Source organism: Octopus bimaculoides, chromosome 5 (genome assembly GCF_046866305.1).
Source record: "Octopus bimaculoides isolate indiv1 chromosome 5, ASM4686630v1, whole genome shotgun sequence".
Classification (NCBI taxonomy): Eukaryota; Metazoa; Mollusca; class Cephalopoda; order Octopoda; family Octopodidae; genus Octopus; species Octopus bimaculoides.
This window is the reverse complement of record NC_142932.1, coordinates 122,018,940-122,046,849: the sequence shown is the minus strand read 5'-3', so window position 1 is coordinate 122,046,849 and position 27,910 is coordinate 122,018,940. Positions and strand designations below refer to the sequence as shown.

The following is a 27,910-nucleotide window of genomic DNA, read 5'->3' as shown; positions in this document are numbered from 1 at the left end:
AGACATACCAGCGAAAACCACGAGACTCCCATTGTTATTATATCCATTTTCTTCTCTTATATATATATATATATATATATATGTGTGTGTGTGTGTGTGTGTGTGTGTGTGTGTATGTGTAATTATATATATATATATATATGTGTGTGTGTGTGTATATATATATATATATATATATCATCATCATCATCGTTTAACGTCCGCTTTCCATGCTAGCATGGGTTGGACGATTTGACTGAGGACTGGTGAAACCGGATGGCAACACCAGGCTCCAGTCTGATTTGGCAGAGTTTCTACAGCTGGATGCCCTTCCTAACGCCAACCACTCAGAGAGTGTAGTGGGTGCTTTTACGTGTCACCCGCACGAAAACGGCCACGCTCGAAATGGTGTCTTTTATGTGCCACCCGCACAAGCCAGTCCAGGGGCACTGGCAACGATCTCGCTCGAAAATCCTACAGGAGCCAGTCAGGCGGTACTGGCAACGGCCACGCTCAAAATGGTGCATCTCATGTGCCAACCGCACAAGAACCAGTCCAGGGGCACTGGCAACGATCTTACTTGGCTTGCCGGGTCTTCTCACGCACAGCCCATTTCCAAAGGTCTCGGTCCGTAGTCATCGCCTCGGTGAGGCCCAATGTACGAAGGTCTTGCCTCACCACCTCAGCCCAGGTCTTCCTGGGCCTACCTCTTCCACGGGTTCCCTCAACTGTTAGGGTGTGGCACTTTTTCACGCAGCTATCCTCCTCCATTCTCACCACATGTCCATACCAGCGCAATCGTCTCTCTTGCACGCCACAACTGATGCTTCTAATGTTCAGCTTTTCTCTCAAGATACTTACACTCTGACGGGTATTCACATTGACATTACACATCCAACGGAGCATACTGGCTTCATTCCTTGCGAGCTTACGTATGTCCTCAGCAGTTACAGCCCATGTTTCACTGCCATGTAGCATGGTTGTTCGTACGCATGCGTCATACAGTCTGCCTTTTACTCTGAGTGAGAGTCCCTTTGTCGCCAGCAGGGGTAAGAGCTCTCTAAACTTTGCCCAGGCTATTCTTATTCTAGCAGCTACACTTTCAGTGCACCCACCCCCACTACTAACTTGGTCGCCCAGATAGCGGAAGCTATCGACTACCTCTAGTTTTTCACCCTGGAATGAGATAGAAGTTGTTTCCTGTTTGTTTGCAGTCTTTATTGCACCTGAACATCTGCCACAAACAAAAACTAACTTGCTAGTTAACCTGCCTTTGATATATATATATATGTGTGTGTGTGTGTATGTTTTTTCTTTACTACCCACAAGGGGCTACACACAGAGGGGACAAACAAGGACAGACAAAGTCGATTATATCGATCCCCAGTGCGTAACTGGTATTTATTTAATGGACCCCAAAAGAATGAAAGGCAAAGTTGACCTCGGCGGAATTTGAACTCAGAACGCTGTGGCAGACGAAATACCGCGAAGCTTTTCGCCCAGCGTGCTAACATTTCTGCCAGCTCGCCTTTTCTATATACACACACACACACACACACACACACACACACACATATATATATATATATATATATATATATATATATATATATATATATATATATGTGTGTGTGTGTGTGTGTGTGTGTGTGTGTGTGTGTGCGCGCGCACATGTCTTTGCGTCTGTGTTTGTTGACCACCACCGCCGCCTAACAAGCGGTGTTGGTGTGCTTACATTCCTGTAACTTAGCAGTTCAGTGAAAGAAACCGTTATAATAATTACAAGACTTTTAAAAATGATAAGTACTGGGCTCGATTCATTCGACTAAAACTTCTTCAAGCAGTGCTCCATCATGGTCGCAGTAACGTCACTGAAACAAATAAAAAATAAAAGATAAATAAATAAAATACAATAAAACTAGAATTTATTTTCTTTTGTTGTTATATTTCACTTCACTTATGCTATTCATTCGAGTGAGCGTGACGTCAGCATCATATCTTATTTTTTCCATTGTGTAATTTGAAATATCAGAAAATCAATTAAAGAGCAGTCATCGTTGATTAGAATTAAGAAAATATCATTTTTGTTTGTTTCAGCAATAATCGTTGATGCTTGTTTTGTAATAAAAAAATAAAGAAAAAACAGAAGGGTACAGTTATCTGTACACATCGATATAAAAATTTTATGTGTTGTAATCAAAACAAACGCAGCATAATGTTGCTTTTATTTTACTGCTTACTCAAATGCACGCATAGACATGCAGACATTTATTTAATCGAAGCTGAAGCTTTGCCCCACCCCTTGACACTATACAGAGAAGCGTGTAGAAGTCGATCGCATGTCTGCTCTCTTTAAAAAAAATCATTAATCAGTTCGTTGTCGGCAAAATGTCAGCTTGGCAAAAATTAACAACAATAATTATCTTGTTGTTGTTGTTTAACTGCCGGTTAGCGTTGATCGACCAGTAACAGTTCCATTGTCAAACACATTCAGACCATATCTAGCGTTTATCTTGTCCTTCCACCATTCTAAGACGGTAGATTATGTTTGGAGTGAGGGAAATTAGGTTGCTATTACAAATCAAGCAACCGCATAGACGAGTAATTTACCATTTTTTGATGCAAGTGGGATTCTATTCCGTTTGTATTGTAAGAACTTTAAATCTCATTTTATTTTCCGATAAATCTTAGATCTCAAGACTTTTGATAAAAATTTAACTAAGGTAGGCTATTACTGTAAATATTTTCCAGGAGCCCCAGTAACCATAATAATAATAATAAAAAAACTTTCACACCACAATAGTACGATCTCTTGTCTTAATTCTTCACATTGTCTCAAAGCTTTGCCTTCTTTACCTGAAATTATCTTTCGGAGACCTTAACTTATTATGCTAAAGCTTTACTAGATAACAACGGTATTCTAAAGAGTTTCATTGGTTTAACCGAGTATTGCCTTTAAAGTTTGCAGTTATCTGCATTTACACACATTAGGAAACAAAAGATATATTTTCATAAGCCTTTCCAAACACCCCGGATTTCTAAAAGGAGACGGATCAGTGACGTTCAAATCCAGCGATTAATTCTTGGTCACGTTATCCTGATCAAATTTATGCCTGAAAATTTTTCCTATATTTCAAGATAACGTCGGTTGACACCAATAACTAGAGATGTTTGGCGACAATTGGCACGCCTCATGGTTGAGTCAAGTGGTGATGTATATTTCTTATGGCTGAAAGTTCAAAAGCCTAGGGGTAATTTAATATTCATTATCACCGATTTAAAAAAAAAAATTAAGACCTAAACACTTGAAATAATTTCCTCAACAAGGCCTGGAATTTGATTAACACACACACACATATATTATATACACATGTATATTTCCTTGTTTCTATTCTATCGCATCGTATAATTTTTCTTTACCATTGTAGAAATAGAAATAATGGATTCACAACATAATTTTGCAAATAACTTTTATAACATTGTCCACTAAGGTTCCGTTGTTCCATATCATTTAATCAGCGTTTGCTACGGCATTCAAGCTTTGCTTTCTCTATATGAACTTTCATGCGTTCTTTTTTTTTCATAATTGTCCGTAGAATAACGATTTGTAAAGATTCGGCTTCCAATAAAATATATCACGCTTCTTTCCTTCTCTTTTGCTCTTTTCGTTCACGCGTGCTTGTTTACATCTCTCTCTCTCTCTCTCTCTCTCTCTCTCTGTCTATCTGTCTATCTATCTATCTATCTATCTATCTATCTATCTTTCTCTCTCTCTCTATCTATATACATACATACATACATACACACACACATACATATAATTTTATGAAATATTCTTGACACATTGTAAATTGTTTAGGAGAAGACGTCACGATCCTATTTGAATTAAACTAATAAATGAGATTGCTGTTTAAAAGCAATACTTTCATCTTAAAAGATCTTAGTCATGATGACACTTGAATTAAATGAAAACTATGGGATCGGTTCAGTCTATCTGCAGCACAATGTTATCCACGACAATTCAGGTCATTCGACTCAAGTTTTGCCAGAGAATCTTTTATATCTCCCTGCAAGGAACTGAAAAACAGGGACAATCTCGACAAGATTTGAATTAATATTGGTTTCATATTTTGTCACAAGGCCAGCAGTTTCGGGGGAGGTTGTAAGTCAATTACAACGCCCCGAGTGCTCAACTGGTACCTATGTTATCAACCACTAAATGCTTAAGGCAAAGTCATTCTCGGTGGCATTTGAACTCAGAATGTTAAGTCGAAAGAAATGCGGCTAGCGATTCAGCCAGCTCACCATCTCGGACTGAAAAGTAACATTGATTTCAAATTTTGACACGCGGCCAGCAATTTCGGGGAAGTGGGTAAGTCGTTTACATCGACTCCAGCGTTCAACTGGTGCTTATTTTATCTACCCTGTAAGAATAAAAGGCAAAGTCGACCTCTATCGGCGGAATCTGAGATCAGAAGTAAAGGTGGACGTAATGCCATTAAGCAAGTTGCCTAGCATTCCATCAATTCGCCGCCTTATGGATTTGAAGTAATATTGATTTCAAATTTTTTGGAGGAGGGGAAAATATATTACATTGACCCCAGTTCTCAACTGGTACAGAGTTCCTAGAAGGAATTGGAACTCAGAACATAAAGATAGACGAAATACTGCTAAGCATTTTGCCCAGCATGCTTAACGATTCTGCTAACTCGCCGCCTTATAAATGTGACGTTATACTGGAGGAAAACTAAACACCTCATAATATGTTGTCCAATGTTTTATCTTTGAGAATTTCTGAAGGTAGCGCAAGATCAACCGCTTGGTAGCAATGATATAGACTTTTCGCTAATTTTATTAGTACTAATTTTATCGGCCCAGAAGGATACAAGATGAAACTGATTTGAACTCAAAAACATAATGTTATTCGGTATTTAATCTGATGCCCAGTTCAATAATGTTACCTAGTCTTTGAGTGCGTTTAGCGGAGTGGGGTACGTTGCGAGCGCTCATGTTGAGACTCCAGTTCTTAAGTACAACTTACTCCCTTCTTTTATCCAGACCAGGAATCCCTAAAACAACCCTTAAGAAATTCTTTTTCTCTTCTAACGAAGCCGTTAACAATTCCATTAGAAATTTTCTTTGCCACAATTCTGATTATCACATCACTGTCTTTGTTTTGAGATCAATAAAGCTAGAAGTACAGAAACATATTTTAAAATACAAGTTTACACAGGTTTATTCCTGTCAGTATACATTTGTCATGCCTTCGTTCCAAAACACTTACTATGAAATACAAACAAACAACACAGTTTTGAAATGTTAATATCCTCTTCTCGAATTTTCTTAATACTGATTTCTAACCAGTACTTGGCAATATATTTTTAGTAGAGTGCAACAGCAAATTTAATCAACTTCTGGTGCGATTAGTACTTACTTGCCCGTCTTCGTTTTCTTTCCTCTTATTATTATTTCTTTTATCGATTCTGAAAGATGAAAGACAAATTCATCGTTGACGAGGCTTGACACGAATTAACTCTAAAGGGACATCAACTAAAAGTAAGACATTTCTCAAAATACTTACTTCAACAATTTGCCGTTTCTGTATTTACACTACACTCAACAATATAACCAGACATGTGAGTGCTGTGGCAGGCTGACTCGACTATGCGTAGTACTCTCAACTGACGTGACGAGTGTTCAATTCCAATCTTCGGCGTCATTCCTGGCCAACATTAATCCATTCCCTACCTTTAGTCATTGTCAAGATAAACTTTAATAGGAACTGTACAGCCGGTTGTATTGTTCCTATGCTCGCCCACTTAGCTACATGGGGAAAAAAGATTGCTTCGGAAATATGAGGTTACAGCTTCAATTCTACTACATTCCCTTTTGGGATGTGCCTTCTCCCATATCACAAAGGCACTCAAAGGTTTGTGATTAAACATTAGGAAACGGAATCTGTGCGGAAATCCGTCGGAACGACAATTCTTCTTTTTGAGTATTAGATTTTACCCTTAAAACCTTCCCTTCTCCTACATGTGTTAGAGGCACTGAAAAACAAAATCATGGGACTGCTCTTTCTTCTTTGAGTTTGAAGAAAAGTGGTTACAGTCAATGGGTGCATATACATACATACATACATACATACATATATATATATATATATATATATATATATATATATATATATATATATATATAGGAATGGAGGAATTTCAACCATGTTTCGTGGTCTGCTATCACAACAGCTCCTTTATAGGATCCAGTTAGCTGAAGACATCATCAGGAGGAACCACGTCCGGTTTCGGCCCCTACTCCTCTACCGTTTTGACGTGGCGGGGCCCCGCCTAGGTGGGACGCCAGTCCGTCACAGGATTACTCACTTTTGCCAGCTGAGTGGACTGGAGCAACCTGAAATGAAGTGTTTTGCTCAAAAACACAACGCGTTGCCCAGCCCAGGAATCGAAACCACAATCTTACGATCATGAGTCCAACACCCTAACCACTAAACCACGCTCCTCCACAGTATCAGTAGTAGTAGAAAGGGAGAACTGAGAGATGAATGGTAAGGATAAATGCTGTTGGGTTTATGAAATTTAGGATAATAGTAAATAAAATTAAAAGAAGTTAAGATAGTGAGAGAAAAGGAAGGGGCAAATCTTGAGTGAGGGGAAGGGGTCAATTTTATTCAAGGGGTGCAGTGAAAGGTGAGTTTCAGGAATACGAATGGTTCGGCGGTGAAGAGTGAGTGGTTTTGGTTGCCTCAAAGAGGCAAGGAGGAGATAGGGGAATGGAATTCAAAGAATGAGGATAGAGGTGACAATAAGAGGGGATGTGCAGTGTCGGAGGATATTAACAAAGGTAGCGTTAAGGTGAAGACCCCTTCGGTCATAAACGACCATGAGATTGCACCAAAGAAGTTACCCTCCGAAGCACAAGTCCGAGCCAGGTTGTTTATGGAAGACCAGCAGTCACCCATGCATACCAGCCTCCCCTCTCCACACCACTGATGTTATCCAAGGGAAAGGCAAAGGGGCCGATACAGCTTGGCACCTGTGACGTCGCAACTCATTTCTACAGCTGAGTGAACTGGAGCAACGTGAAATAAAGTGTCATGCTCAAGAACACAACACACAGCCCAGTTCAGGAATCGAACTCACACTGTAATTACTGAGCCATGCACCTTCACAAAGGTAATATTAAGAAGACCTATATTTAGTAGAATGTTTATGTTACTCGTGTGATGAAGTTGTAACTTAATATGACGATTATCGTAATTAGGGAGTCACACAGATTTCGCACAATGGGAAAATGATGCGTAGTACCTCTGTTTATACGAAAGGATTACATCTGAGAATATATCAAGTAATGAAGAGTTGTGGTTTCGATAGATGGTGATCGATTCCCTTAAACACAGATTACAAACGACAAGGTTATTGTACAAACGCTAAGGTTATTGTTGTTAATGAGCAGGATAGCGTGTCAGGAATATTTGGGGATTTGAGGTTGTGTATACCAGTTGCTAAAGAGGTAGATGATTTAAAAGTTAGATAGGAGACAGTGTTCATATGTGCTCGGTAACATTGCTTGATATCAACAGGGCCATCAATATCGACAATTGAGTCCTACAAAGTGTTTCTATATTCAGATTCTCTCGATCTCGTCTATTGACTCTCTCTCTCTCTCTCTCTGAATATATATATATATATATATATATATATATATATATATATATATATATATATATTAATAAATTATAGGGTGGCAAAGAAAATTTTAGAAATTTTATTTACCACCAGTGGCCTAGCGAGAGTAAAAACAGTCAATAGACTATGTATTATTCATTAGAAATGCAGAGACGCCTATAATAGGACATCTACTCGCTAGAAATAGCAGCAAAAATACTACATACCACAAAAGTTAGGGATAATTTCGAAAGGAAATGAAAAATAAAGACTTTTACCAATCTATATTCTGTACCATGGTTTCAAGTCAATTTTAGTAAGATAAAGATTATATCTTACAAGGTCAGACTATCGTCAGCAGAATTGACCAGACAACATATGAAGCACGAATCAGTACGCAGCATGGTTCGTGTTTTTATGTCTAATTTTTCAAAATATACCGCGTATTTACGGTTTACCTAATCGGCAGCAAATACAAAAATGCAAAATGCCGAAATTCCTACAGAAAATCATCCAAAAAGAATTTTATCATTATTAATAAATTATAGGGTGGCAAAGAAAATTTTAGAAATTTTATTTACCACCAGTGGCCTAGCGAGAGTAAAAACAGTCAATAGACTATGTATTATTCATTAGAAATGCAGAGACGCCTATAATAGGACATCTACTCGCTAGAAATAGCAGCAAAAATACTACATACCACAAAAGTTAGGGATAATTTCGAAAGGAAATGAAAAATAAAAACTTTTACCAATCTATATTCTGTACCATGGTTTCAAGTCAATTTTAGTAAGATAAAGATTATATCTTACAAGGTCAGATGGTATGTAGTATTTTTGCTGCTATTTCTAGCGAGTAGATGTCCTATTATAGGCGTCTCTGCATTTCTATATATATATATATATATATATATACATGTATATATATATAAATACATGGGCAGTGACTTCGAAGTTTCGGCCAGCTTTGCCATCATTGGACTATATATGACAAAGTTAACCGAAACTTCGAAGTCACAGTCAATAAAATTATTGTTAACGAATATTAAATATATATATGTTTGTCCATATACGCATATATGTATGTGCGTTTGTGTATATATATATATATATATATATATATATATATATATATATATATATGTGTGTGTGTGTGTGTGTGTGTGTGTGTGTGTAAGTGTGTGTGTAAGTGTGTGTGTAAGTGTGTGTGTAAGTGTATGTGTAAGTGTGTGTGTAAGTGTGTGTGTGTATACATATATATATATATGTATGTATATATATATGCATGTATAGATACATGTATATATCATATTTATAGGCACATATTTATTATATACATATGCATACACATACATATATATGTAATTAGATATATATACATGTGTATATATATATATATATATATATGTGTGTACACACACACACACACATATATATATATATATATATATATATATATATATATATATATATATATATATATATATATATATATATATATATACATGTATACATATATACTTATGTATACGTATACATACATAATTATAATATGTGCATATATATATATAATTATGATTGACCGTTGACTGAACACTATTCAATTTTTTTTCTCCGTGTTTTTCTCCTTGTCTCCGTATTCTTTCTGTTGAAGAGCGTAGCTCGAAACGTCAAAGACTTTCCGTATTCCCGAGCGTCATACTAATATATACTTTTGTTATTTACACCACCTGTCCTCGTCTGTTGTTATTATTTGTATATTCTCCCATATATAATTAATATGTACATATAGACAAAAATCAATTTATTATTGTGCAGGATAGAACAGGTTGTCTACGTAGTCCATCAAAATCAATGTTCTGCCGTCTTCTTTTTAACAAGGTGGGTGTGTTTGTATCTGACGGCTACAGCAAGCCAGTTTAAATGTACTTAATGGCTGAAGTAAACATGTTGGAATACGAAGGAAACTGAAAGAGTTGAGGTGAAATATCGATAGAATGTCTTATGTATATCCAGCGTAACAGAAAGCGTGAGTCAAATTGAGGTGGGGTGAGGAGATAGATATTGGGTTGGTGTATAATTATTGCGACTTTTTTTCAACAAATTTTATTCAACAAAAACAATAACAATATTTAACAAAAGCATTTTTAAATGACGGTCTGTCCGTCTGCAAATCAAATGGGAAGCAGTAATTGAAGTAGATGGTGAATATGCTCCGGAATAATCATTTAAAGATGTTTTTGTTACATGTTGTTATTGTTTTTGTTGAATAAAATTTCTTGAAGAAAAAAAAAAGCCGCAATAATTATGCACCAACCCAATAGTTAATGGCTGAGGTAAACATGTTGGAATACGAAGGAAACTGAAAGCGTTGCGGTGAAATTTCGATAGAATGTCTTATGCATTTCCAACATAACAGAAAGCGTGAGTCAAATGCGGCGAGCTGGCAGAATCGTTAGCACGCCGGGTGAAATGCTTAGCGGTATTTCGTCTGCCTTTATGTTCTGAGTTCAAATTCCGCCGAGGTCGACTTTGCCTTTCATCCTTTCGGGGTCGATAAATTAAGTACTAGCTACGCACTGGGGTCGATGTAATCGACTTAATCCCTTTGTCTGTCCTTGTTTGTCCTCTCTATGTTTAGCCCCTTGTGGGCAATACAGAAATAAGAAAGCGCAAGTCAAAATTGAAGTGGGGTAAGGAGATAGATAGATAAAAAGGTAGAGGTGGAGAAATTAGGGGTGGCCGATGACAGTGATGTGGTTGATACGGGAGCAAAGATGGCGATTGCACCCAGCGAGAATATTTTTTCGACAATTTTTCTTTTAAATTCTTTTGTTGACTTCACAAATCTCACCTGTTTTTTTCTTATCGCATGGCTGTAGGAAAAACCTTCTGCCGTTATTCCTTTGTTTGACCAGCCTCCCCTGCTTTTGAACTGTCTGCTATATCACTTGTGATGTGCTGGTGGCCGCTGATATCTGAAGAACCAAAACAAATCACTATGTCACATCCTCCCAACACTGGACGATCTCGTTCAGTTGCATGTTTATCACATCATACAGTTCTATATTCAGAACCCACGGGCATATGGCGTAGTGGTTAAGAGCGAGTTCAAATTCCGTCGAGGTCGACTTTGCTTTTCATCCTTTAGGGGGTCGATAAATTAAATACCAGTTACGCACTGTGGTCTATGTAATCGACTTTATCCCTTTGTCTGTCCTTGTTTGTCTCCCTTATGTTTAGCCCCTTGTAGGCAAGAAAGAAATAAGAAACGTTCGCACGCCGGGCGAAATGCTTAGCGGTATTTCGTCTTTTTTACGTTCCGAGTTCAAATTCCGCCGAGGTCGACTGTGCCTTAAATCCTTTCGGGGTCGATAAATTAAGTACCAGTTGCGTACTGGAGTCGATCTAATCGACTGGCCCCTTCCCCCAAAAATTTCGGGCCTTGTACCTAGAGTAGAAAAGAACGTGAAGTGAAATGCTTTTCTGAAGGATGCGTGTTGCGTTTCCGACTGTTAATCGAGCCCACGACGTTGTGATTGGAAGCCTAGTTATCTAATCACTACACCACACATGCGAGAGTGTGGAGGTTGGGTGCTCCAGAAAATTTTATGAAATATTATTGTTTTGCTCTAAACCAACAATGATTGAGCTGATTTATGATAAAAGGCATTCCATCCATGATCACCTCTTTTATTCAGATAGTAGAAAAAGAGACTACACGATTCAACTAATGAGTGTTTTTTAAAATATGTAGCTTAGGAGTCATTTGATTGCTATTTTTAGCAGGTCAAGTGACCATGTTGAAACTCTTTAAGCGGCTTGTTTTCTATTGATTCGATCACTGTGGGTGGCAAAATCTAGTAATTTAAATGCTTCTGATTTTCCTCCACCCACGGAAAGAAGATGTTTCCCCTACACTCTTTCTGTAGCTAAGAGCAGTGAAGCCGATACTGAAGTGCTGTTGTTCCCTTGAGACGAGTACTGTTCATCCTTCCTGCTATAGGCAGTTCATAGCATTTTTCTAACTTTTCGTTACCTTCGTCCATCCCTCTACTATCTAACAAGAAAACAACATCGATTAATCAACACCCATTTTTACTCGTTTATTGACTATGACAATGTTTGGTCGTAAATTCAATTTGCCTGACGACTTGGTATTTCGTTTCCCATACGAACTTTACATGGATGTTTCAAAGACGTATTCTGTTTTGTGGTTATATAACTTTTTCTACGTGTTCAAATTCAAATTTATGTTTTTAAAGATTCGCCAATGTAAAGTTGTAGTAACTATGTCAGGTCTCCAGTTCTTATAAACCTTACGAGCAAACATCTTATTACATGCTTACATGTTCGACTTTATGTGCAATCGTCTCTTTTGTTTTAGTATGCATTTTACATGCAACCGAGATGTATTCTTTATTTATAACAAGACGTATAGATAGAGAGATATGTTACAGAGAGATAGAGATAGATAGCGAGCGATGGATAGAGAGATATACATAAAGAGATGTTACGTCACTGACACTAGAAAAATAAAAGGTAAATATTTTAAAATCTTTCAAAGACGTGAATGCAATATAAAAAGCAATATTTTAAATTCTACTAATTTTTAATATGTAAAAAATGCCACAGAACTGCTATTATTAGAAGTAGGAAGGTCGGGTTTGTGTAGGATGAAAGATTGCAAAGATAAAGCACTATACAAGAAATTAAAAGCGAATGAAACTGAAAATGTGTGGATAAAGAAGGCATGGTCAATTACATAGGGATGTTGAAGATAAGACAGACAGAGAAAAAAGATGATTTAAAACCGGAAACGTAGACTCTAGTCAGTGCTGCCCAAGTGCAAGCACTAAGAACAAACTACATAAAATACAGAATAGACAACACATCAGAAAGTGATAAGTGCAGAATCTGAGGACAAAACGATGAAACCATATGTCATATTACTAGCCAGTGTACGTCACTAGCCCATAAAGAATATAAGAGATACCACGACAATATGGTCAGGCTTGTCCATTGGACACTTTGCAACAAGTATGGACTTGACAGAGAAGAAAATTGGTACGACCACGAACCTGAAGGCACCGTCGAAAATGGAAATGCAAAGATCCTATGGGATTTTATGATTCAGTTTGACCATGAGACAGAGAATAGAAAGTCAGACATAGTCTTAATTGAGAAAGAAAACAAAATCTGCTGGATCATAGATATCACATGCCCAGTTGACAACAAGGTATGCGATAAGGAAGAAAGAAAAGTCGAGAGATATGATAAGTTAGCTTGGGAGGTTAAGCAGTTGTGGTCGATGAAAAAGGTGGTAGTAGTACCAATAATTGTCGGAGCCCTGGGAACAGTGAGCAAAAATCTCGAGAAGTACGTGGAACAAATAGGGGCTGCACTTGCAGAAAACAGCACTGCTTGGAACCGCTGGAATACTCCGGAAGGTGCTCGAAAAATAAGAGGTGTTACCTTAGTTCAATGGTAGGGTACAGCTGACACCGTAATACATCTCCAGCGTTAGAAGGTGTGCAAAGGCAATAATAATAATAATAATAATAATAATAATAATAATAATAATAATAATAATAATAATAAACACATAGAAGAAATAGGGGCTGCAATAAGGGTGGAGCACTTGAAGAAAACAGCACTGTTTGGAACCGCTTGAATACTCCGGATGGTACTCGAAAAATAAAGGGTTTCTTTAATTTATTGGTAGTGAGCAGCTGACACCGTAGTACGTCTCCAGCGTTAGAAGCTGTGCAAAGACAAGAAGAAGAAGAAGAAAGAGGAGGAGGAGAAGGAGAAGAAGAAGAAGAAGAAGAAGAAGAAGAAGAAGAAGAAGAAGAAGAAGAAGAAGAAGAAGAAAAAGAAGAAGAAGAAGAAGAAGAATGAACAGGATATTGGTTGCAGTGCTCTATAATTCTGGTCTCATATCACGCTGAGTTAAACATATATATATATATATATATATATATATATGTGTGTGTGTGTGTGTGTGTGTGTGTGTGTGAGAACAAAAGATAGGAATTAAAAATTCCAAGCAGTTATCAATAAAGCACTCAGTTTGAAACGAATTTCTTTAACTACATCAAACAATAAGACACCGATAAATGGAAGTAGATAGATAAGTAGATAGATAGATAGATAGATAGATAGATAGATAGATAGATAGATAGATGTACATATATATATGTGTGTATGCATACATGTGTGTTCGTCGTATATATATATGGTAAAGTGTTTGTTGGAAGGTTAACGTCTTAATAATTTTTTGTTGTTTTGTTAAATTCCCACAGAAACGTTGAAACAATCGTGATAATTTACGAGTGAAGCTATCTTATTGCTTGTTCAACGTACTAGCTGACTTCACTTTGACATAATGACTGATATACATTAAAAGATAAAAAGAAAAAAAAACAGAAAGACACAAGAAAAATACAAGAAAAATAGGTAAGAAACCAAGAAAAAAGCTAGCAAAACTCAATGGACAAAACAGAATGGCCTTTTAATAATCACGTGAATTGAATAGCTTGATGCAGTAAACGAGTCTCTCTAAATGATCTCTCTTTCATTTTTTGTCTCTCTAAATGATCTCTCTTTCATTTTTTGTCTCTCCTTCTCCATCTTCTTTCCAATAAATCCTGTTTTTGCTGAGATATAAATCTCAAGATGATGCTTTCTTCACAATGAAATACAGGTCATGAGATGATGTAATTTAGAGATAGACAACCAAAGCTAATTTAAACAAGATGCGATGTGGACTTCTGAATAATGGAATACGCGTTAATCCCGTGAAGTGAAGGCGCGTGGTTCAATGGTTTGGGCATTCGCCTCCTTGAGTTCGACTCCCGGTGACGCGTCATGTCTTTGAGTAAGACATTTTACTCCACTCAGCTGGAAAAAGGAAAATGAGTTGTACTTGTATTTCAAAGAGCCAGCCTTGTCACATTGTGTGTCATGTTGAACCTCCTTGAGAACTTGAGAACGTTGTTATGGGTTCGCGTGTCTGTGGAGTGCTCAGCCACTTGCACGTTATTTTTCGGATCATCTGGAACCCTCGTCGTCGTAACAAACGGAGTGTAAATTCTGTTTAATCCAGTAGATATATCGAGTTAAAAATTTATAGAATATTTTTTTATTCATTTGCTCATAGACCTAGTTTTTTTTCTTTATTTTTTCATAGAAATTAATACAATAAATTTTCTTTTATGAATTCTTCTTACGCACTGGGAAAAAGAATAAAAGAAAAGAAAAGATATTGGTGTATCTCAGGCAAAATGGTTTTAGTCTACTACAGAGAGGTAACAGGGTGACGCCGTAGTAGGATGGTGAGAGGGGGTGCTATGCTACGTGAAAGAAAGCTGAGGTATGTGGAAAGAATGAACGGGCAGAAAGATAATGGGAGTGGGTTAGTGGTTGTCGATGGCGAAACCAACGGCTAAGAGTGAAAGATGGAAGAATTGAGCAAGGAAGAGAAAACCGTGGAGGACTGACAAAATGAAAGATTTTTAATTTTTTAATTTCTTCAACTTTTTTCAATTCTTTCAAAATCAATTTTTTCAATTCTTTCCATTTCTCTTTTCAATTTTTTTCAATTTTTTCAATTTTTCAATTTCAATTTTTTTTTCATTTTGCCATTTCTTCACCGTTTTTACATCCTTGCGCACTTCTACAATTTTCCCTCTTAGCTGTTGGTTTTCCCATCGACAAACTGCTAAAATTCCAAGTAATACCTCCTCCTTCTACCTGTTAATTCTTTTCTCCTAATTCAGCTTTACTTCTCTTAGCATATCATCCCTTCTCACCAGCCTATTAAGACGTCACACTGTTATCTCTCTGTAATAGACTAAAAAAAATAATAAAACAGGTTTGAAATGTATATTTAGAAAATGTCATATCATGCATGCAAATCATAAACCATATTCATAAAATTTTAATAAAAGCCTACACTCGCCAACTCACCCAAGCACACATGCACACACACACACACACACGCACACACACATACACACATATGATAAAATATACAAGAACAAATACATAAACTAACAAAAACCCGCCCAGGACAGAGTTTGCTTGTTCCTACATTTGTGTTGCCCATATATGTACATGTGTGGGTGACTGGTTATTTAATGTCATTGTGGGGTTGTGTTTAAATTTGTAAATTTATATAGGCGCAAGTGTGGGAAAAATCTTGCGACTTACCACTTTAATAATTTATAATTATCACTTTACCATTTTACTCAATCAGACACTGATTAGTATGCTAATTTCTATAAACTGACAAATCGAATTAGCTTAACCCTAGGCAACGTAGTTGCAGCACCAATGGGGATTAATTCAATCCGAAATCACCGGTGACCTGGCGCCTTCGCTTGCTGTTGGGAATTGACAGTGCTCTTTGAACTGTTCGTTACTAAAGGTTGTCTTGTTCGTGATTAAAAGTTGACTAAAATGCACTGTTCGTGACTAATGACTCTTATTTCTAGCAATGCTGGTGCTGGCTTGAACCCTAAGTCACTTTTAGTGACGGTTTGTACTTGGGTCTTTTGGTTATATATATATATATATATATATATATATATATATATATATATATATATATATATATATATATATATATATGTATGTATATATATATATATATATATATATATATATATATATATATATATATATATACGGGTTTAGTCAAAAAGAAGGAACCGATTTCATTACGCAATCCGTATACATAAAAGGCAGGATGTGTGTGTGTGTGTGTGTGTGTGTGTGTGTGTGTGTACGTGAATGTAATTTATGCACGTCCACAAGTTAGCACGCATGTCACTCTAATTTTAGGAGGACATTCGTCAAGACCCTATCTGCATTTTCGTCAACTTTTTCTCTCAGAGGTATCCGCGTATAGCTGTAAAAATCGATTTTCAACCATAACTTTTACCAATTTTGAAGTTTGCTAACCTGGCGAAGTGAAAGTATACGTGTGAGGGAGAGAGAGAATTTGTGTGTTGATGTATATATGTGTGTGAAAGAGGGGAAGCGAGGGAGAGACAGAGATTGTTTGCCAGCGTCTAACAAAAAAAAAGTAAAGAAAAAGTGGGAGAGGGTGACAGAGTAAGTGTCAGCGTTCATGAAAAATGAAAATGTAAAATGCTTTTTTTTCTTAAACATGAGATATAGTTTCAAATATAGGATGTTTTTGGAAGACACTATATTTTGTAATGAGATTATACACACTCTCTCACACAACAATTAAAATATAGTTATTTTAAATCATTTATTTTAAATCGTTCATATTTCTCCTCCCTCTCACTCTCTCTCTCTCTCTCTCTCACACACACATACTACTTTGGGAGCGAAAGATTTAGTTTATATTTCAGCTGAAGAAAAAAGTTTATTGATAATCCATTTATTTAACAACAATGAAACAAAGAGGTCTGTAACAATTTGTCAGTGAATTACATAATATAAATGGGTAAAATTTCGAGGCTTCCACCACACCCCAACCCGTTTTTCGGACCACAAAAAGGCTCAGGCCAGGATAGTTGATTCCAAGCAAAACATCCGATTTATTTTTCTTAGTGAAAATCGTGCGAGTGTTATTTAAAAATTTAGCTGAATTTTTCATGGTAAATTTAAGATTTAAAAGAAAATTTTTTCCATATTCTTAATCTCCTTATTTTGGATCTTTCTGATTTGGCGGACACCATTTGTTTTCTAACGAAACACTTTCAAATTGGGACACTGGTAGAATGTGTCATATAAAACATCTTTTACTCTAAGTGTTGTTGAGAAAAGTTTATATTTTTAAAGTAATTTCGTGTTAAAGTTGTCGTATTTAGGTAATTTCAACCAATCACTGACGTCTATTGAGGTGAAAACAATTACTGCTGTGGTTTGTCAACAACACGTTGTGGCGGTGTAATGGGATCTTTTCCCTTGAATAAAATTACTCCCGCTGTTTGTCAACAGCAACTATCAGCGGTACTGTCATTTATGACATCGTTCGTGCGTTTGTACTGGTTTTAGCTTTAGGGCTTTAGGGTTAAGGTTCGGATTTTAGAGTTAGGGTTAGGGTTAGGGTTTTAGGGTTAGGGTTAGGGTTAGGGTTACGAGTATTTTTGCCAAATTTGGTGAAAAATTTGCGGCAGTGTATTGAACAGATTTTCACCAAATTTGGCAAAGATGAAAGTCATGCGAAGGAATATAAGAGATGCCTCTCGGATGGTAGCCGAACCAAGAAAGAAATGTCAAGCTTGGAGGAACACTGGCCACGTGGAAGGAGAGGAAAGAGGTAGGGGCAGAGGGATTGAAGAATTAGGGAAGAACGAGAAAGAGAAAACAGAAAGGAAAGGGACAGAGTGAGTTAAAAGAGGAGGAATAAAGTCAGATTTACACAATTCGATATTGTAGATTTCTATGCATCTATTTCTAAAAGAACTGCTAGATAAAGCCCTGACTTTCACAGGCAATTTTACAGAGATTAGTGAACAAGATAAGGATATAATCTCCATGCCAGAAAGACCTTACTCTTCAGTGAGAACGCAGAGTGGGTCAAGACAGCAGACATAGAGATTCTTTCGATGTGAGCATGGGGTCATATGATGGAATAGGCATATGCGATCTCATTGGGCTATTCCTGCTAGACATGTTAGGAAAAGCTTTTCTTGGTGTATATTTCGATATTTATAGGGACGATGCTCTAGAATACCGATGGACCAGCGCAAGATCGGTTAAGGAAGGATGTTATTCAACTTAGGAAAACATTTGATCTTAGCATAACAACCGATACCAACCCGATGGTGGTCAGTTTCCATGACGTATCTCTAGATTTACAAAAGAATATTTACAAACCTTATAGGAAGCCAAACAAAGTTATATTAATGTAGGTTCCTTCCACCCCCACCCATAGTGCTTAAGAATTTAGTTAAGAATATTAGTAGGAGAATTTCTAACCTCTCCTCCAATATAAACAATTAATTATGCTGCCCCACTAGATAATAATGCCCTTAAAGCTAGTGGATTTAAAGAGGAAATAGATTACACCCCTACTATTAGACCAGAAATAAAGAAAAGGAAACATCGATACAGGAAAATTATCTGGTTCATACTCGATTACTCCACCGAAATGACCTTTAATATCGGTAGATATTTCTTGTCACTTATAGATGGACATTTTCCAATACATCACAAATGTTTGTATATATATTTTATCTTTGTTATAATATTTTTATCTTATTTTCTTTTTCCGCCTATTAGAGTTACTTCCCCTATATTTTTTCAATTCAAGAAGCCTATTAGGCATGTTAATGATTAGATGACGAATATTCTCTTCAGAAATTTCTTGCCAAGTTTCATGCAGTAATCTCAAAAGATCTGGCTTTGAAGACGCTTTCTTGTTCTTTTTATGAAGTGTCATGTCAATTATGTCCCAGGGATGTTTAATAGGGTTCATATCTGGTGACTGGTTAGGCCATAGAAGCTTTTTTTATGCTAATCTCTTCCAGCAAATCTTGGGTCATTTTATCCGTGTGACAAGGAGCCATAAATCCGTGTGACAAGGAGCCACAAATAAAGAGTTTTCTTAAATTATTTTATCCCTTGAGAATATTGGAAGGCGTCCTTTCTGAAATATGAACATATTTATCTGAGTTTGTGTTTCCTTCACACTCCACCAGCTCTGATTGGCCATTGCTCCAAATTGCTCCCCAGACCATCACAGAATAGCTGCTGTGTTTCATTGTTGGTTGCAATCTTTTCACATCAAATTCTTGATCACAAGGTCCTCATACCCACACACTCGACCACTATTAGAAAATACAGAAATTCTGGACTCATTGGAGAATATGAAAGTGTTCCGAAATGCTAGTGGCCTCTCCACCATCTTACTGGCCCAACCTTTTCTCCGCTTCGTATTGGGTGGTCAAACAAGTGGTTCCCTTCTTGCTGCTCTGCCATAGTAACCAAGTTTGTGGAGATACTTGACAACTGTTCTGGGACTGACATCAAACTGTTCTGCTATGTCAGAGGTCTTGCAACGAAGATCATGCTCCACACTTCTCTTAACAAAGAGAAAGGTCTTGTCAGAGGGCCCTTGTCAACCTGGGCGAAGTGATGTGGACTCCTTTCCCTCTCTGGTGAATTACACAATCACTCTATTAAATGTAGAAAGCGAGATCCCAAGGTTTTCCTCAATTGACTTACCCACTTCCTGAAATTGCCGGCCCAAAGCCAAAATTGTGGATCCAATATTTCGAGGTAGAGGCTCTTTGTCAAGAAAAAGGAATATATGAAGAAATAAGAGAAAATTAGTTTTATGTGTATAATTGAATGACGAAGGCTGTGTTTGGTCTTGCGGCTTGGACTCGGTTTGAAAAGAAATTGTATTAGTGTTCATGCTTCGATCCACTCTGGTTCAACACTTCAAAACGTTTCCTGGAAAAAAAAAGGCCGATAACCAGTAGAAATGAAAACTTGCTGAATATACTTTGGAACTGTCAGTATCCTCCTTGATATACTGTGTATTGTTCACGTCTATTTATGTTGGATATTTTATCGCGTCTCAGTGAAAATTTCAAGTCATCGGTGAGACAAATTTATGGCGACTTTCTTCTATTTCTTTTGTCTGCAAACGTTCAAAGGGAGCTAAGAGACAGTACAGCTTCACTGAGTATGAATGCAGCAAGTTAATTCATATTTAGTTGCCAAGAAGCCCTGAGTTCTTCATCCTCAGTATATACTGACTAATGTTCAGAACCATCCTCAGCATTCTCATGTAGCACCCATCTACCATTTGAATGAGTGTTTTGGTCAGTATCCAAGTCTCAGACACGTATAATAGCACAGACTCTACTGCAGCAGCGAAGAGACGGATCTTCAGGTCTTTATGAAGGCCCGATTCCCATACAGATCTCAAAGTGTGGCATGCCGCCCAGTGTTTGCTCTTCCTCTCAGCTATATCACCCTCTGTGTTCCCAGTCTTTGCTCCCAGATACAGGAAGTCCTCAACGACCTCTAGTGGCTTCCCGCCTACATTCATAATCTTCTCCGGCTTCTTAATGTTCTCTACCAGATACTTCGACTTAATCTCATTCATTTTCAGCCCCGCACTCATGGACATCTCCTGCATCAACTCCTCTGCCTCCCTCACCAGCCTTACATAATATCTATAACAGTCAGTTGTTCATAAATCGGACAAAAGACGTACACTCTAATAGTTTTTATGAACAGTAATATTTTATGTAACCGTTGTTTATGACCAAAAAGTACCCATTGGTTTCACGTCTATTGTTGCTCTTAACATGATTTGGCGACGCATCAGGCATGCTGACCGGAGGCACATAAATTCTTTATTAATGGAGGTTAGAAGCTAGTCTTGGTCAACATGGTGGTGAAAACCCCTTTCACTGGGCATAGCTAACGATTAGATAAATATGTGTGTGTGTGTTTATCTTTCTTTGTATCTGTATTTGTCCCCCACTGACGCTTTACCACCGGTGTTGGTGAGTTTACTTCCCCGTAATCTAGCGGTTCGGTAAAAGACGCTGATAGAATAAGTACTAGGTTTACGTAAAAAAATCAGTAGTGCGGGCGATTCGTGTGACTAAAATTCTTCAAAGCAGTGCCCCAGCATGGCCGCAGTTTAATAACTGAAACAAGTAAAATAAAAGACAAAACAAAATAAAATAAATGCAAGACGTGCCGAAAATCAGAAACTTTTAGTCAAAGTCTTTCATTTCATGGTATACAGCGAATATTCTTTTCTACTCTAGGCACAAAACCCAAAATTTTGGTGGGAGGGGGCCAGTCGATTAGATCTACCCCAGTACGCAACTGGTACTTAATTTATCGGCCCTTAAAGGATAAAAGGCAAAGTCGACCTCGGCGGAATTTGAACTCAGAACGTAAAAACAGATGAAATACTGCTAAGCATTTTGCTCGTCGTGATAACGCTTCTGCCAGCTCGCCGAATATTATTTTAGCAAGTTTAAAGTGATTTCTTTTGTGCCGTAAACTAGTTACCATTTCTGTAATTTCCCCTCCTTCGCTTGATGCTCTAAGCATGTTCTTATTTTGCTTAATGTTTAATCCAGCGCTGTATAAGACGGCTTTCTTTCAGAGGTGTATATTCCGAGTATTAGGTGTGCGAATTCATTATAAATATTCACCTTACTCATTAATTTAATAACAAATCTTGACGGAAAACCTTTGTCACACCCCTGCTTGAAATTTAGTGGCATTGGATGTGGCAACACACCCAATACAACAACCACAATACGCCACTGAAATAAACCATCTGTTCCTGTTTCTCTGTACCAAATCCACTCAAAAGTTTTTGGTTAGCCTAAGGCTATATCGAAGACACTTGCCCAGTGTCTTGCCCACACGCAGTGGGGTTGACCCCAGGGTACTTTTTGGTTATCTCACACCCATTAAAAAAATGGGTTATCTCCCCACTAAAAAATCGAGTTTATGTGGCGACAAGGGATTGGATTACAAGAGAGTTAGATCCTTTTGCTTCAATACTTCAACAGATTGTTGACGTTTGGCCTCCTCGATAGACACGGTATGATTTGTTATAAAAATGTTGCCCCAGCATGGTCACAGCTCATGAGCTGAAACTTGATAAAATGAAAATGAAATGAGATTCAATAAGATGCTTAATCTTTTCAGCTTTCCTTTTTATTTATTTTTGTTTCCCGTTTTCATGTTTATTAATCTTTTCATTCTTTTCTTTCTTTTATTGAGGGTTAAACAATTTTTTTTAGTTGGGGGAGATAACCAAAAGTACCTAAACGGGGGAGATAACCCAACTTTTTAATGGCGGTGAGATAACCAAAAAGTACCGACCCCAGAACCATGTGGTTGGGAAGTAAACTTCTTAATCACACTGCCACACCCGTAACAAACATCTTAATCACACTGCCACACCTGTAACAAACTTCTTAATCACACTGCCACACCTGTAACAATACAATGTTACTCAGAAGTGGTTTTGATTTATCATTTCAAACCTCATAACTTTCCTCGTTCTCACAGTTTCCTGGTCAGACTGGCACCGTCATTCTGTATGGATGTTGTGAGTCTATGTATATGTCTGTCTGTGTGAGCGTACCCAAGAGAACGAGCGAGCTAGAGAAAGACAGACAAAAATATAGACAGATAGATAGGTAGATAGACAGATTTAGATAGATAGATAGATAGAGAGAGAGAGAGAGAGAGAGAGAGAGAGAGAGAGAGAGAGAGAGAGAGAGAGAGAGAGAGAGAGAGAGAGTGTGTGTGTATATGAGTGTAATGAAAACTATCTCAGGCATGAGGGAATGTGTTCACATATATCGACAAAAAAGTAGGCTTGATAGACAAATATGATACACAGGTAGATACAGAGGCTAACTAAATTGATCGATAAATAAATTGTTAAATGAAAAGATAGACAGATAGGTGTGGCAAAGTTAGAATATGTAGCATAAAGAGCTATGGTGAAACATATTTTGATGAATGCTTTGTATACATTAAGTAGGGCCAAGTTAGCAGCATAGCAGGCAAGCAGGTGGGTAAATAGGTAGATAAGTATGCATGTAGGTGGCTAGATCAAGTAGTATGTTTGGTAATGGAGAGGTAGGTGAGGGCTTATAATATGTATGTAGAATGTGATATGTGGCTAGCAACAGGCAGTGGTGACAAACAGATATAAATCGACAAGTAAAGAAAGAGGGACTTAGACAGATTGATTAGTGTAGAGACAGTGAATAAAACATCCCGCATATACTTAACTGTACAGAGAAAAATATGTGAAGAGGGAAGAAAAGAATGAGACGGAGAGATGAAGGGGAGAAGAGCGTGTAAGAGGTGGAAGTAGTTAAAAAGGAAGTAGTAAAAGGAGAGGGATAGAACGAAAGGGACGGAGAGAAAGAAAGAAAGAGTGAGAGAGAATGAGAAAGAGAGTAAGGGAAATGGAATAACATGTTTTATCATGTTTCATATCATTACAAAATCTCTAAGTAGGACATGTTTTGCCAAGCAAAGAAATTAAATAAATTGATAAATAAAAGAATAAATAAAATAAATAAATAAGCAAAACAAAGTTCTAAAGCTGGAAAATTCGAACCTCTGTCTAAACAATTGAAAATACTAACCAGTTAGATGTGTATAGCCATACATACATACATACATACATACATACACACATACATATATACATATATACATACATACATACACACATACATACATACATGATGGCTGCCCCCTCGTTATCGAGTATGGCCATTGCACGAAGCTTAACTTAATGGTGCTGTGATCATACATACATGCATACATACATACATACATTATATAAACACCAATATAACTGAGAAGCCAGACAAGAAACGATTTTTAAGAGAGACAAAATGGCTATAATCACTTATTTTTTAGCATTGATACGGCCAAATCCTCTTATGCTGGGGTTTTACGAGCCGCACCCAAGCTTTTGGCATGTTACTGCATTTTATTTTTTTTTCCTTTCTCCATTGTTGTTGTTGGTTATTACAATAAAAGTTAAATATTTTTCATCCGCTCAGTACTCGTTCTACTACTTTAATATACTTGTGAAAAACTGTCAAATATTCTCTTTTTAGAATTTTAGTGCTGCTTCGATACACAGACACACTAACTTCCCACGCCGTTGCACTTACATTTCACACTGGTGCACGCTCATACACATGCTACTGATCTATCTATCTATCTATCTATCTATCTATCTATCTATCTATCTATCTAGCTAGCTAGCTAGCTAGCTAGCTAGCTCTATCTACACCGGAGTAAGAATATAAATGTGAAACAAGGTGGAAAAAGGAGTACTCAAATACCAGAGGTAGAGTAATATACTTTATTTAAAAGCAGCAGAAATATAACAAAAGCTGTTACTTAGAGTTTCACGTTCCCGTTCGTCGGACAGGAACGTGAAACTCTGAGTAACAGCTTTTGTTATATTTCTGCTGCTTTTAAATAAAGTATACCTATCTCTATCCAAGAATCTGTCTGTCTTTGTCTGTCAGTCTGTCTTTCCACCTCCTCTCTGTGTGTGTATATATATATATATATATATATATATATATATATATATATATATATATATATATATATATATATAGTTCAAAAACACAATAACAAAAAAACAAAAAAACAACAAAGTGAGGACGTGATATGGATAGTATTATTGGACGCTCAGGAAAGGAAAGAGAGAGTGTATGACGTTTCGGGCGTAGCCCTTCGTCGGAAAGATGGAAAGTTCGGAGAATGGAAGAACGGAGAAAGAGGAAAATGGTACCGATGCCCACGAGGTTACATGATGAAAAGACCGGAAGAGGAGGTGGTGGGGGAAAAGTTCATTCTAAGATAGGAGAGTGAAAAAGGGAGATGAATATCGGTGCGCGTGCGAAAGTCTGCGAGTGTGTGTGTGATAACAGAACGTGTGTGTGCGTATGTATGTGTGTGTGTGTGTGTGTGTGTGTGCATGGTTTGGTGGTTTATCTGTTAGTGTGTTTGTGTGTGTGTGTGTGTGTGTATGACGTAGTGGAAGAAATTAGTAGCAGGACTGGTTAGTGGACACTGTAGACAGTGTAGGTAGAAAGTCAACAGGTGGTTGTTTGGGTGTGTGTGTGTTCGTGTTTGTGTGGGGTTGTCGGTGTTAGGTACGTGTACGTGTGTGTGTGTATTTTGTATGTGCGCGTGTGTGTATGTGTATGTTTTCTGTGCGTGCGTGTGTGTTTGTGTGTATGTGTATGTTGTGTGTATGTGCGTTGCTGTGTACGTGTGTGTGCGTGCGTTTGCTATTGTATATGCGTGTGTTGTTTATGCCCATGTGTGTATGATTGTATGCGTGTCTGTGTGAGTGTGTAGTGTTGGTGAGAAGTGTGTGTGTATGTGGGTGTGTGCGTGTGTGTGTATATGTGTGGATGTGCGTGTGTGTGTGGGATTGTGAGTGTTAGGTACGGGCGTGTGTGTGTTTATGTATGTCTGTATGTGTTTCCGTGTGCGCGTGTGTGTATATTTTTTGTGCGTGCGTGTATGTGTATATTGTGTATGTGAGAGGTGTGTGTGCATGTGTGTATATGTGTATGTGTGCCTGTGTGTATATGTGTATGTGTGTCGTGTATGTGTGTATGTGTGTGTGTGTGTGGTTTTATGTATGTGAGGGGTGTGTATGTGTATGTTTATGTGTGTGCGTGCGTATGTGTACCAGGTATGTGTGTTATTTTGTGTGTGCACTCCTGTGTGTATGTGTGTGCATGTGTATGCGGCTGTGTATGTAGGCGTGCGCGTATATATGGGTGTGTGTGTGTATATATGTGCGTTCGGCTATGTGTGTGAGGGCGCGTATGTATGTTTGTCATGTATGTGGGCGGTATATGTATGTGGGCGGTATATATGTAAGGTGTGTGGGTATTTGTGCGTGTAGGTAGTGGTGAGATAACAAGTAGAAAAAAGTAAGTCTAATAACAAGAGAATAATGGATATAATGTAAGGGGGACGAGGGGGGTGGGGGGTAAAAAAAAAAAAAAAAAAATTATGTAAAGTGTTGCAGGGACGTAAAGGGGAGAGTCATAAGGAAGAGAAGGCTGTGTTGAGTCCGAAGGGGAAAGAAGAATTAAGGTTGAAAATGTAGCGTTGCTCCAAGTGGAGTCGCGAGGGAGTGGACCCATGGTGCAGGGCGAGGCCAAAAACGGAGATGTTAGAGGGAGAGTGGTTGGGCAGTTGGAAGTGACGGCCGACAGGGGAGTCCGAACCTAGCCGAACGTCCCTTAGGTGTTCGGTGAAACGGTCGGCCAGCCGGCGGCCCGTCTGCCCCACGTAGAGTTGGTTGCATAGGGTACATTTGATGCAGTAAATAAGGTTGGAGGAGGTGCAGGTGAAACTGTGTGGAATGTGAAGTGTTTGTAGGTTCGATCCGGTGACAGAGGTAGTGTTGGTGATGAAGGGGCAGGTGTGACAGCGGGATCTGGAGCACGGGAAGGAGCCGGGTGGGGGTGGGGAGGAAGAGGAGAGGGAACTGCGGACCAGTAGATCGCGTAGGTTGCGGGCGCGTTTGAAAGCGGATAGGGGTGGGTTGGGGAAAATGGGGTGGGTAGTGGGATCGAGCTGGAGGCGACGGAAGGCCCGTAGGATCCTCCGACGAAGGGGTAGGGTGGCGGGGTGGAAACGGAGTGGGAAGGGGGTACGGTTAGGGGATTGGTGTGGTGGTGCGGTCGATTCGACGAGCGCGGGCGAGGGCGGATTGGACAAGGTGGGAGGGGTATCCTCGATGCATGAACAGACGAGCAAGATACTGGGACTGGGTCTCGAAATCCTGGTCCAGGCTGCACAAACGTCGGAGGCGGAGGAACTGGGAGTAGGGGATGGCTCATATATATATATATATATATATATATATATATATATATTATATATATATATATATATATATATGTATATATATATATATATATATATATATGTATATATATATATATATATATATATATATATATATATATATATATATATATATATATATATATATATATATATATATATATATATATATATATATATATATATATATATATATATATACATACAGGCGCAGGCGTGGCTGTGCGGTAAGAGGCTTGCTTCCCAACTACATTGTTGCAGGTTCAGTCCCACTGCGTAACAACTTGGGGAAGTGTCTTCTACAGCAGCCTCAGGCCGTTCAAAGCCTTCTGAGTGGATCTGGTAGATGGAAACTGAAAGAAGTTCGTTGTATATTTGTGAGTGTTTGTGTGTGTGTGTGTTTGTATCTGTATTTGTCCTCTCACCATCGCTTGACAACCGATGCTGGTGTGCTTACGCCCTCATAACATAGTGGTTCGGTAAAAAGAGATCGATGGCATAAGTACTAGGTTTACAAAGAATAAGTTCTGGGATCGATTTCTTCGAGTAAACAACCTTTTAAGTTAGTGCTCCAGCATGGCCACAATCAAATAACTGAAAAAAGTAAGAGAATAAAAGAATACGTGTGTGTGTGTGTGTGTGTGTGTGTGTGTGTCTGTGTGTGTACACTTAATATTTAAGTGTTGGGTATGTTCCTAGTAGTAAGTGGATAAAACATGTTCTCTGACTGTGGCTACATGTGGTGACCCACGGTAATCACACAGTTGTCGTTGGGTCTACCTCAGAAATTCTTCAGTGTTCGTTGAGCATACAACAAATGATAGACACGGAAATGAAATACACGGA

At 38.0% G+C, this 27,910-nt stretch overlaps 2 long non-coding RNA genes across 2 annotated transcripts in view; one reads left to right on the top strand and one right to left on the bottom strand.

Moving 5' to 3' along the window:
* The window catches only part of LOC149135844 (uncharacterized), a 303,123-nt gene that overhangs the window by 249,582 nt on the left and 25,631 nt on the right, over positions 1-27,910 (top strand). The gene's annotated exons all lie outside the window — the stretch shown is intronic.
* Positions 927-8,407, bottom strand: LOC149135845 (uncharacterized). Its single transcript, XR_016241804.1, has 3 exons — positions 7,943-8,407; positions 5,414-5,462; positions 927-1,850 (listed from the first exon to the last, which is right to left on the bottom strand). It is a non-coding gene; the product is annotated as an uncharacterized LOC149135845 (long non-coding RNA).